We start from the raw sequence: 13,380 nt of genomic DNA on the forward strand, positions 1-13,380 counted from the left end.
TCATTCATTGTATTCATATAGGGTCAAGGAGTGTAGTTATAAAAATCATCAAAATCGGAGTTAAAATAACAGTTAAATCGTGATTTTTCGTTTATAACCGTTGAAAAGCTTTGTCCCGTTACTTGATCTTTGAATGTTTTTTTTTTTGTGATTTTTTGCTGATGTGATCTCCAAGCATATACAAACAATTTTGACGGTTTGGATCGTTGAAATTAGTTTTGGAGAATTCGTAAAACGATAAATTGACTAACACTTAGAATTTATTTATACTTTTATTAAGTATAACATAAGATTTTGTGGTATCCACTTGTGTAAATATTTTAAATTGAAGATCGAATTCATTCATTGTATTCATATAGGGTCAAGGAGTGTAGTTATAAAAAATCATCAAAATCGGAGTTAAAATAACCGTTAAATCGTGATTTTTCGTTTATAACCGTTGAAAAGCTTTGTCCCGTTACTTCATCTTTGAATGTTTTTTTTTGTGATTTTTTGCTGATGTGATGTCCAAGCATATACAAACAATTTTGACGGTTTGGATCGTTGAAATTAGTTTTGGAGAATTCGTAAAACGATAGATTGACTAACATTTAGAATTTATTTATACTTTTATTAAGTATAACATAAGATTTTGTGGTATCCACTTGTGTAAATATTTTAAATTGAAGATCGAATTCATTCATTGTATTCATATAGGGTCAAGGAGTGTAGTTATAAAAAATCATCAAAATTGGAGTTAAAATAACCGTTAAATCGTGATTTTTCGTTTATAACCGTTGAAAAGCTTTGTCCCGTTACTTGATCTCTGAATGTTTCTTTTTTTGTGATTTTTTGCTGATGTGATCTCCAAGCATATACAAACAATTTTGACAGTTTGGATCGTTGAAATTAGTTTTGGAGAATTCTTAAAACGATAGATTGACTAACACTTAGAGTTTATTTATATTTTCATTAAGTATAACATAAGATTTTGTGGTATCCACTTGTGTAAATATTTTAAATTGAAGATCGAATTCATTCATTGTATTCATATAGGGTCAAGAAGTGTAGTTATAAAAAATCATCAAAATCGGAGTTAAAATAACCGTTAAATCGTGATTTTTCGTTTATAACCGTTGAAAAGCTTTGTCCCGTCACTTGATCTCTGAATGTTTTTTTTTTTGTGATTTTTTGCTGATGTGATCTCCAAGCATATACAAACAATTTTGACGGTTTGGATCGTTGAAATTAGTTTTGGAGAATTCATAAAACGATAGATTGACTAATACTTAGAGTTTATTTATACTTTCACTAAGTATAACATAAGATTTTGTGGTATCCACTTGTGTAAATATTTTAAATTGAAGATCAAATTCATTCATTGTATTCATATAGGGTCAAGGAGTGTAGTTATAAAAAATCATCAAAATCGGAGTTAAAATAACCGTTAAATCGTGATTTTTCGTTTATAACCGTTGAAAAGCTTTGTCCCGTTACTTGATCTTTGAATGTTTTTTTTTTTGTGATTTTTTGCTGATGTGATCTCCAAGCATATACAAACAATCTTGACGGTTTGGATCGTTGAAATTAGTTTTGGAGAATTCGTAAAACGATAGATTGACTAATACTTAGTGTTTATTTATACTTTCATTAAGTATAACATAAGATTTTGTGGTATCCACTTGTGTAAATATTTTAAATTGAAGATGGAATTCATTCATTGTATTCATATAGGGTCAAGGAGTGTAGTTATAAAAAAATCATCAAAATTGGAGTTAAAATAACCGTTAAATCGTGATTTTTCGTTTATAACCGTTGAAAAGCTTTGTCCCGTTACTTCATCTCTGAATGTTTTTTTTTTGTGATTTTTTGCTGATGTGATCTCCAAGCATATACAAACAATTTTGACGGTTTGGATCGTTGAAATTAGTTTTGGAGAATTCGTAAAACGATAAATTGACTAACACTTAGAGTTTATTTATACTTTCATTAAGTATAACATAAGATTTTGTGGTATCCACTTGTGTAAATATTTTAAATTGAAGATGGAATTCATTCATTGTATTCATATAGGGTCAAGGAGTGTAGTTATAAAAAAATCATCAAAATCGGAGTTAAAATAACCGTTAAATCGTGATTTTTCGTTTATAACCGTTGAAAAGTTTTGTCCCGTTACTTGATCTCTGAATGTTTATTTTTTATGATTTTTTGTTGATGTGATCTCAAAGCATATACAAACAAGTTTGACGGTTGGGATCGTTGAAATTAGTTTTGGAGAATTCGTATGCCATCAATCAAGTTTTGTGTGTGTGTGTGTATATATATATATTTATTAAGTAGATTTAAATCTATTTATTTTGTATGTATAAATTATAATTGACTGGTTCACGGAATAGTACATATATCACGTGTCACGTGTGTCATTATAAAAATAGTGAGATATGTCATGACAGTCATGTGTGTGATAAAAAGTTAATAACTTAAAAAAAAAAAAAATTCTCACCACTTCTATTAATTTTCATTTTTCGCTCTCTTTTTTGTTTCCTTTTCAACTTTTTCTTATCATTTTCACTTTTCCCTCCAACATCTTTTCCTAATTCCCTCACTTTTTTGTTTTATTTTCAACTTTTCTTAACATTTTCATTTTCCCTTCATTTTTTTTTTCAAAAAGGGCGGCAAGTTGGCAACGGCAAGAAATTGATTATTGAAATTTGAATGGAAAGAAATCACATCAAATTTCAATGGATGCAAAATCATGCAATGCATCATGCATATTAAATTATTAATCAATAATTATTATAGTTTTTATAAAATTTAATATATATATATATATGTATATAATTATTATAGATAGACTTAATATTTTGGGGGTATAATTATTATAGTATATATAATTATTATAATTATTATAAATTTTATAGTTAATTTAATATATATATATATATTTATTATAATTTTTAGGGGTATAAAATTGAAAAATTAATGTATATAATTATTACAATATTTTTTTAGGGTTATAATGTGACATCCCGTCCCGGAAATATCGAAACGCACGTGTGAAATGACTAAATTACCCCTAGTTCGTTCTTTGACATTATTGGTTGTTTTGTGTGTTGTGGCAAGTGTTGGACCACATGCACACCTGCACATCCACTGTCTCTCTCTATCCTTTTCTGTCTCTGTCTTTCATCTCTCTCTCCCTTCCCGTTCTCACCCTATTGTGTACGGACAAACCTATAACCCAACAAACCTCACAGATCGAAGAAACTAAGGGTACCATTGGACTTGTGAGGTCAAGGCGAGCACAGCCATACCATTTTCAGGTAAGGAAACTTCCATTTTCACGTCGATTCGAAGTGGTCCGAATTGTGTACTGTTCATGCAAGATTAATTTGGTGAGTTTTTGGACTTTTGAAGGTTGTAGTTGTGTTGGTGAGGTCCCAAGGAGCTTGGGAGTGCATCGTTGGACGGTTTTGGACGTTGGAACCAAGAACTGTAAGTTTGGCCGATTTTCCATGTTTTTGAAAAGTTTATTCCAGTTGTTTTTTGGCTCTAAAACTAGTCCAACGTGGTAGATGAGGTTTAGGGCTTCATTTTGGTATAAAATACGTGAAAAATGGATGAAAAACGAAGGAGAATAGTGAGTTTAAAGTTTTCCCAGTTTTCCGGCCAGTTTTCCGGTGACCAGAGTCCGGCGAGGGTGGTCGGAGAAGAAACAGGAATATTCCGTCAGTTTAACGGAATATTCCTAACGGCAGGGGTTAAGTTTAACGGAATATTCCGTCAGTTTAACGGAATATTCCTGACGGCGTCAGTTGACACCGTCAGTGTGCATGGCACGTGGCCGCGCGTGGGGGCCCGTGCGGGGTCCAAAAATTATTTTAAAAATATGGATGTGATCCTGAGGTTGTGTAGAGCACGTTGGTGTATTCATTTGTCCATTTTGAGAATGTATGAGAAGTTATTACGAGAATTGGGTTATGTGCTTTAAAGTTAACGTTTTTATAGTTGTTTCGCATTTAGGTGACACGTACCCCGAGGACGAGCGTGCACACGCGAGACAGGGGGGCTACGACCCTTCTACATACCAGTGAGTGGGCTTTTGTTTTCCGTATATACCTATATACATTGTGCCATGCACTTTATTATTATCGTTTACGCATCATTGCATGCATTATTAGTGGCATACATATACATATGCATATTGGGTGCTGTGGACGCACAGGTAAGTGCCAGGTAAGTGACATTCACGTTTATGTTTCAGTAGTGGTTTGAGATGCCTAGAGAGCTCATAACCTGCACCCCCGGTGTTAGTGCTCCCGCCCAGAGTAGGGCACAGTCCTTCACGTGATGTTCACCTCCCGCACCACACGCTCAGCTTGGATCCAAGTTAGGTGCATAGGCCTGTCGTACAGACCACATTAGGTGGTTCCGACTCGTAGGTGACTCGCGATTATTCGCACAGTCTTCACGTGATCGTAGCACTAGAGCGTATATATATGTTACACCCAGGCCTGTCGTACAGACCACCTTGAGTGGTTCCGACTCGTGGGCAGGTTCAGTTATAGAGTTGAGATTTGAGCTCTAGATGCAGCCGTACAGGTCACGTTAGGTGACTCCGGTTGCCAGATGTTATGATGTTGATATGATTTATACCTGGGCACTTACATTTATTATGAGGCTTTGGCATGGCATATCTTGAGCATGATTGGCATACCCTGGAGCATGTTTGGCATATTTATACATACGTATATATGTTTATTTTCTGGGAAGTATACAGGTTTTACGGTGAGGGGTTAGAATGCATTTTGTTAAATGGTTTTCAAAGAGCTTGTTTTTGCCCACTCACGCTTTTGTTTTGCGCCCCTCCAGGTTCTAGTTGCTTAGCCGTTGCGGTGGTTTTCCTTGAGGGCTTTCCGGTGTTCTGACAGACACTCACCATTGTAGGGTCGCCTTCGGGCGTACTACTGTTGTTGTTTTATTTGGGCTGCTATAAACCTGCTCTGAAATTGTATCTCACTTACTAGCACTTATTCTAGTACTTTGTATGCTAGTTTTTAATTATTCGAACTTTTATATTACTACTTTATTAGCTTCCGCACGTGCACATGGCTACGTCACCTTTGTGTGACGGCCAGCACGCTCCGATCTCGGTCAGGGTGTGTCATATAAAATTATAAAAATAATATTCTGCTTATCGTGTATCGTGTTACCCACGTGTATACCTGAACCAACCCGTTATCTTAACAGGTGCTTATTGGGTTACCCGATAACGACCCGATTCGTTATCGTGTCGACCCAAACACCTGTTAATTTCGTGTCGTGTCGTGTTGGGTTATCGGGTCGTGTCAAAAATTGCCAGGCCTAAGCACTACTAATGATGATTATATCATCCACATAGAGTAACAACACCACAATTTCATTTCCAACATGCTTGACAAACAATGATGAGTCAGAGTATGTGTTTAAAAATCCCAAATGAGGAAGAAATTAAGTGGACCTTTCATTCCAGGCCCTAGGAGCCTATTTTAGACCATGACCATAAAAAGACTTATGTAGCCTGCACACTAGATGAGGATGAGTTTGATCTTCAAAACCAGTAGGTTGAGACATATATACCTTATCTTGTAGGATGCCATGCAGAAATGCATTTTTGACATCTAATTGTCTAAGAGGCCAATTGAAATGTGCAACAAGAGTAAGAACTAACCTTATTGTGGTAGGTTTAACCATATGGCTAAAAGTCTCCCCATAATCCAAACCTGGTTCTTGACTAAAACCCTTAGCAACTAACCTTGCTTTGTGTCTGACAATGGACCTATCTGAGTGTTTCTTAATCTTGAAAATCCATTTGTAGCCTACCAAGTTTTTGTTTACAGGTAATGAGACTAGGTTCCAAGTCTCTTGAGCATGTAATGCATTAACTTCTTCTTTCATAGCTTTTAACCATACATGAACTTTGATTGTTGACTTGTAACTTGCTGGTTCAATCAAGGACATACTAGTTCCCCTAGAATCTTGAACACTTGCTAAGAGAGCCTTTTTTTTTAATAATCCCACTTTTGCTTCTAGTTTGCATGTGATGCAAGTTGAGTGGTGGAATAGACAAAACAACTTACAAAGTATCAAGATTAAACTCATGTGCTTCTGATTCAAAAGTAGAACTTATTTTAGATGCCACAAGGATCTGTGATGAAGCTTGTATTGGAACAGTCATAGACTAAGAACTTGGAGAAATATCAGGTGAAACTGGGGCTAGAGTTGGTAATGAGACCAATGCTGGTATAATAGTGGTTGTAGGTGTACATACACTAAGAGTTTGATGAGATGGATATGGTATAGGTGTGACAACTACATTATCTGGAGTACCATAGGCACATGACAATTTAAGCTATGATGTATTTATGGTGATGTAAAAGTGTTTGAATGTGTAACCAATAAGTTTGTATAGGGAAAATTTTGTTCATCAAAGATGACATGCCCAGAGATCATTCTCTTAATATGCACATATTAGCATATATAGTCTTTATATTTTGTGGCATACCTAGTAAACACACATTTTTGTAGTGTTGGCCTGTAATTTGGTGCTATTATATGACTTGAGTAGAGGAAAACAGGCACATCCAAAGATTTTAAGGTGAGTAAGGATTGGATATGTCCCAAACAACAATTCAAAAGGAGATTTGTTATATTAAGAACAACAATGGGCATTCTATTGATTAGATATGTAGCTGTTTGACAAGCATAGACCAGAACTGAGATGATAACTTAGCTGTTTGTAACAAGGTGATAGTGGTTTCAATGATATGTTTATGTTTCCTCTCAGCTAACCCATTTTGTTTAGGGGTGTTTGGATAAGATAGGTGATGGGAAATGCTCTTTTCAATGAGAAAATGTTTCAATTTGTTGCTGGTATACTCTCCCCTCCCCCCAACTCAATTTGAAGGATCTTAATTGTTTTAGAAAATTAAGTAACAACAAATGAATGAAAAACAACAAATGTAGGAAACAAATCTAACATTTATTAATGGGAAAATCCAGCAATGTCTGGTACATTTATCTACAAAAGATGGTGTAATATCTATAACCATCAACTGATACACATGGTGCAGGACCTCACAGATCAGTATGAATTGTCTCAAATGGAATTACAGACTTATTAACATGCTTTTGAAAAGGTACCTTGTTAAATTTTCTTTCTAGACATGTATGACATAACACATGCAATGAGGTTTTTGCAAATGGTACATTAGCTTTGTTCAACATCAGAGAAACAACATTATTTGTGGGATGACCTAACCTATGGTGCCATAGATTAGACTGAACAAGTTATCCAAGAATTGCCTTAGCTTGATAGTTCTTCTATAAGTTTGAAGTTGTCAAGGATTGGATAGGGTACAGCCCATTACTGCACAAGCCTTGTAAAGGATCCTCCATGTGGCTTTGTCCTGAATCCAAAAGCAAAAAGCATTAAATATAAGCCAACAATTGTTGTCAAGGCAAATTTGATGTACTGAAAAAAGGTGCTGAGTTAATTGAGGAACATAAAGCACAAAGTTCAATTGGATTGGAGAAACTGGTGTATGAATAGTAGAATAACCAACATGAGATACTTTCAAACCTTCACCATTTGTAGTTTGAATTGTTTCATTTGTTGGATATGGTGATGCTAGTGACAGATTAGTCAAATCAGCTGTCATGTGATTGGTATCACCTGAATGAGTGATCCACACTTGAGAATGGCCTTAAGAACCTAAGGACTAGGATGCAGAATTAGGCATTGTACGCATTGCTTGCATATGTGGTTGCTGTGATTAAAACTTTGAAGGTGTGAATGAAGATTGCTGAGGAGAAGCCTGATATGAAGAGTAATTCATATTCTGTGGTTACATGTGATAACATGACTGCTGTGAATATGATGCATTGTTATGCACCCCAATATAATTTAGACCTTTGTCATTATAGAAGCAATACCATGTGGTATGATTACTTCTACCACAAATGTGACATTTGTTTCTCTCAGGTGAAGGAGATCATAATGGAGCAGTGTGACCCTTAGAATTGCATAACTGGCAGATTTGGATCATAGGTGCAGAATGACTACCAAACTATTGACCAGGTGACTGACCAAGAACTCCAGGGTTAGAATTGGGAAGCACATGTGCTAGAGGTGGAGACACTGGCCTAGAATTATAAAATGTAGATCCTTGATTAAATCTTCATTTACCTTTGTTCTTATTGCCATTATAAAGTTTGAAGCCTTTAGTAGCAACTTGAGATTGACAATGAGTGTGAGAAAAACCCTGAGGCACATGTGCTAGAGGTGGAAACACTAGCCTAGAATTATAAAATCTAGATCCCTGATTATATCTTCATTTACCCTTGTTCTTATTGCCATTATAAGGTTTGAAGCCTCTAGTAGCAACTTGAATTGACCATGAGTGTAAGAGAAACCCTGAGGCTAAAAATTAGTCCTTTTAGAACTAGATAGATCTGTGTTAGCAACCATATCTGTCATGAAAGGAGCCATGATTGAATTTTCAACAATGGCTTCTTTTACAAGTAACTGTGATCTAAAATCTTTTAGTGAAATCACACTTTCACACCCCTTATAACACATTGGAAGATGTTATACTTAGCTGGTAGCCCATTCAATGCAAGAATGACAATGTCTTCATCTGCAAAATACACTCCAGTAGCAAAGAGATAGTCCCTCACTTCCTTTATTCAATGAAGATACTGAGATATTAAATCTAAGCCCTTTTTAATTGTTTGCAAATTAGACTTCATTTGAAAGATGCTAGTCGTAGATACAGTGGAAAATTGTTCCTTTAACCTAATCCACAGATCTTTAAAGCTAGTGCTAATTGCACATGACATAACAATAGGAGATAATGTTGCAGTAATCAATTGCATAATGGCTCTATCATGCATTTTCCATACTATATATTCATCATTCTGAGTAGAAAAAAGAGTAACGGAATTGATACCAAATTCTCCTAATATCGAAACATGTTGAAAGGGACAGGGAATCGTACCATTAACATACCCCATGATTCCATTGCTTTCAAGCAAAAGCTGCATCTGAAAGTACCAATTGAGGTTGTTCGAATCATCAAGCTTGACATTAACCAACATATAGATGGATAAAATGAGAGCCGTAACATAAGATTGAAGTAGCTGAAGTTGCAATGCAGTCACCGTCATAAATCCAAGATCAACTTATCAGTGAGACTATATAACAAAACTTATCAATGAGACTATACAAAAAACACTAGCTATACCAGATTCAGAAAACACCGACCAAGAAATGAAGATCAATATGGAAACCCTAGAAATTTCAGAAACCAGAAATTGGAGAAGACGAAATATTGAATCGAAGAATGTAATCAATCCGAGACAGAGAATGCAGAAGCAACACAAGATCGAAACTTCAAGTATGAGCAACAATGGGAATTGATACCATGTTAAGCTATACCACTCAATCAATCATTTACTGTAATCTTGTATATGGAAGTAAGAATAAAAGAGAGATTAGAGAGAGAAAGAGAAGTAGAGAGAAGAACAATCTGTATATTTCTTAAGGGTTGTGCTATTCACACCCTTAACTACTTTTCCCACACCTTTTTTACTTTTTAATACTTAATTGATATCCTACTATGTAATCTTCCATCTATACCCTTCCTAATTTTTGACTTTTGAAAGTTGTTTTTTATTTTTGATTTTTACACTTAGAAAGAATCAACACTCAAGATAAACTCCCAGACTTCTCCCCTTTCTCTGTGCCTCTGTTCCCTTGTCCTATTTGCTTCCATTCATACCTTCCATGAAAAGCCAATCTATTACCCTTCTTTATTACTTCTTGTGAAAAACCACAATGGATGACCTGATAATAACAGATGAAGAGCTCTAGATGGACATTGAGTTGCAAAACATATTGGATATGGCATGCAAGGAGGATGGCATGGAAGAAATTTCAGAATGCATTCCTCCTCTTAACACTTTTGATGGTAAGTTTCTAAAGTATTTTCTCAAATGATTAAGATTGATTTTGGAATTTAGGGTTTTTGTTCTCTTCTTGTGTTAGGTTTTTATATCAATTTGTTTTTTAGGTTTATTTTTTTCTTTCCCTAATTTGTGGTTCAAATGTCAATCGAATGAATGAATACTGGTGTAGTTTTAATTTTTAGAGAAGATTTTCAAATTATGGATCAGAAAATTAAAAATTGATTTGTGTTGGTTTTGAGGAAATTAATTTTCTATTGGAAGGCTATTTCTATTGGTCCCCAATACACTTCAACATAATGGTAAATTGGTATTAGGTTTAATTGTTGTAATGGTTTTACCTAGGCTCCATAACCACATGGAATTATTGGGTGCCTAATCTCAATGTACAAAAATCGATGTAGAGAGCCACTGTGCAGCTTAAATTTCGAGTCTATTGCCAGTAAATACCTACACATTGTTCAATAATTCTTGTATATGAATGAATATTCAATCCATTTACCGCACTAGTTTGTCAATCAATACTATTCCATAGGTTAGGATGATAAGGATTCCTAACACCACCCATACAAAAATTAAGAAAGGAAATTTTAGGTAATACCCATGTCGGCATAGGAATGTAAAAATTAATACAAAAATAATCATGTTTCATACATTTACCAATGCACTGCTTAAAAGTTACAATTGTTAGAGTTAAGTTTGATACATACAATGTTTTGGTGTAAACTTGATATAATGCATACAATGCTTTAGTATAAATTTGATACTTAAATGTCTAGCCCATTGATAAAACCAAAGTATATATTCTACATACTTAAATGTCTAGCCCAACGATTGATGAGCCTGATAAAATGCTCTCTTTGTTGGCGAAATGTTTTGAAAGTTGAGAAGACCTCATCGGTCAAGTTCGTAAGATAGCATTAATGCAAGGGTTTGCAACCGTTATTAGAAGATCTAAGACAAATACATATGTTGCTATTGGTTGTGATAGAGGTGGGGTTTATCGAGCCTCTAAAACTTCACTAGATGAAAGAAAAAGAAACTCAGGATCTCACCTCATAAATTGTCCATTTGAAGTCAAGGGGCGTAAAAAAAACGTGAAGAATTTTGGAAGCTAGAGATGAAAAGTTCATTGCATAACCATGAACTTTCGAATGACATGTGTAGACATCCTTCTTGCCGTCAATTTTCACAAGAGGAAATCTTACGAATTAAAGAAATAAGTAAGGCTGGTGTACCACCACGCCAAATTCTCTCTTCGCTTCGGCAAGGTAATCCTCATCTTCAAGTAGTTTCTCGAAACATCTATAATCTGATAGCTAAGATTGTGAAGGAGAGTCTGGCTGGGCATCCAGTTATTCAAGCATTATTAGAAGAACTTGGTGAAGGTGGTTTCACTTATAACATTGAGTATGATCATGAAGGCCACTTGACTCATTTGATCTTTGCTCATCCCTTGTCTATAGAGTTGACCAAGAGCTACCCATATGTTTTTTGATGGATTGCACATATAAAAACAACAAGTATAAGATGCCATTATTGGATATAATAGGAGTTTCAAGTTTCAACACATCCTTTTATTCTTGTTTTGTTTTCATGCAAAATGAGAAAGAAGAGGATTATGTGTGGGCTCTAAAAATGTTTAGTAAGATTTTGGGAGTTGATAATCATCCTATGGTGATTATAACGGATAGGGAGTTGGCATTAATGAATGCTATATGCATTGTCTTTCTGAGTACTTCCAATCCTTTGTGCATGTGGCATATTGAGAAAAATATACTTGCAAATTGTAAAGCTCATTTTGAGGAATAAGTTGCTTGGATAGATTTCATTTCTACTTGGACAATTTTAATCCAATCTCCTAATGAAACATCATTCAATGAAGCTTGGGTCATTTTGAAGTTAAGTACAAGGAGAAGAAATTTGTTGTGAAATATATTCTTAGTACTTGGCTTCCATATAAAGAAACGTTTGTAAGTGCATGGTCTGAAAAAGTTACCCACTTTGGTAATCGTGTTACTTCAAAAGCCGAAGGTGCACAAGCAATGCTAAAAAAATATCTTCAAGTTCCAACTGGAGGTCTTTGCGAGGTAAAAGAAAAAATATGCCTTGCTATTGAAAATTAATTTCAAAGAAATCAAAACTCAACTTTCAAGTAAAAAAGTTAGAGTTTCACTCAAGTTTCGACTTCCCTTCTTCAAAGAGGTTGTTACTCATGTATCTAGATTTGCATTGAATGAGTTATATAATCAATATGAAGCATCAAGTTCTTGTGATCTTCCATCTCAATGTAAGGGTCATTTTCTCAAGACAATGGGTCTTCCTAGTGCTCACATGATTAGAGAGATGAATATTGAAGTCTTGCAACTAAATGACATACATCCACAATGGAGGGTTGATAGAAGATTGTTTGTCAATGATCGTCATGTAAGCTTGGGCAATGAACAAGATCAAATAAGCGGCATTCTATTGGAGTTTAAAGATAAGTATGAAACGTTGCCTCTCACTCAAAAAGAGGATACCAAAAGGCAACTTTGTGAATTTCTTGATACTTCTCTTCCATTAATTCTTGAGCCTAATGTTAAACCTCACAAAGGTCGTCCAATGGGGTCTAAAAATAGAAAAGAATCAAGCTTTACAAAGCATGGTCCTTCAAAGTTTGAAATAGTGGAGAAGGCTCATAAACGTGCTCGACAGGTGTGTCATTTTTTATTATTTATCTTTCAATATTGTCTACTATGGTCATGATTATTTACATATACGTATAACTTAATGTTCATTGTTTATAAGTGTGAGGAGCATAATGATTTGCCAAAGAAACTTTTTGTTAATAATAGCTTAGAAGTGTAAAGAACACATGAAGGTACATATATTTTTGATGATTTTTACCCATAAAAATACTAATCAAGTTTGTAATTTTCTTTCCTTTTGTTGACATGTTTTTATTTTCTTGTAGGTTGGAGTGCAGTGGGTTTCATATCTTTTTGGTAACATTGACATCTCCTTTTGAATACAAGATTAAAGGCCAAACATAGTGTAGGCAGGATGTGAAAGCTTGTAATGATATCTGATATATTATTTGGGGCATGAGACTACTATTATGGGGATTAAAGTGTATGTGGATTGCTTACTAGTATTTTGTACAATTCATGTAACTTATGCCTATATGCTATATCATTAGGTAATCATTTTATTTTTATTTATATATTGCTGAAACTTTTTTTTTTATTTTTTATAATAGGTGTTTTATACTTGTTTTGGGATCTCTGAGGTTAGGCAGTAGAACTCAAGAGTTACAAATGGGCATACATGGTTGAGTGTTTAAAAAAAAAAAAAATTTAAATAAAATAACAAAAGTATTCTAAAATTTCAAAGGTAAAAAAGTAGGAAGGGTAT

At 34.6% G+C, this 13,380-nt stretch overlaps 1 pseudogene; it reads left to right on the forward strand.

Moving 5' to 3' along the window:
- Positions 1-10,802: 10,802 nt before the first annotated feature.
- Positions 10,803-12,994, forward strand: LOC148692649 (PKS-NRPS hybrid synthetase cheA-like; annotated as a pseudogene).
- Positions 12,995-13,380: the final 386 nt, after the last annotated feature.

This window comes from Pyrus communis, chromosome 11 (assembly GCF_041283825.1).
Source record: "Pyrus communis isolate YQ-2024b chromosome 11, ASM4128382v1, whole genome shotgun sequence".
NCBI classification, from domain to species: Eukaryota; Viridiplantae; Streptophyta; class Magnoliopsida; order Rosales; family Rosaceae; genus Pyrus; species Pyrus communis.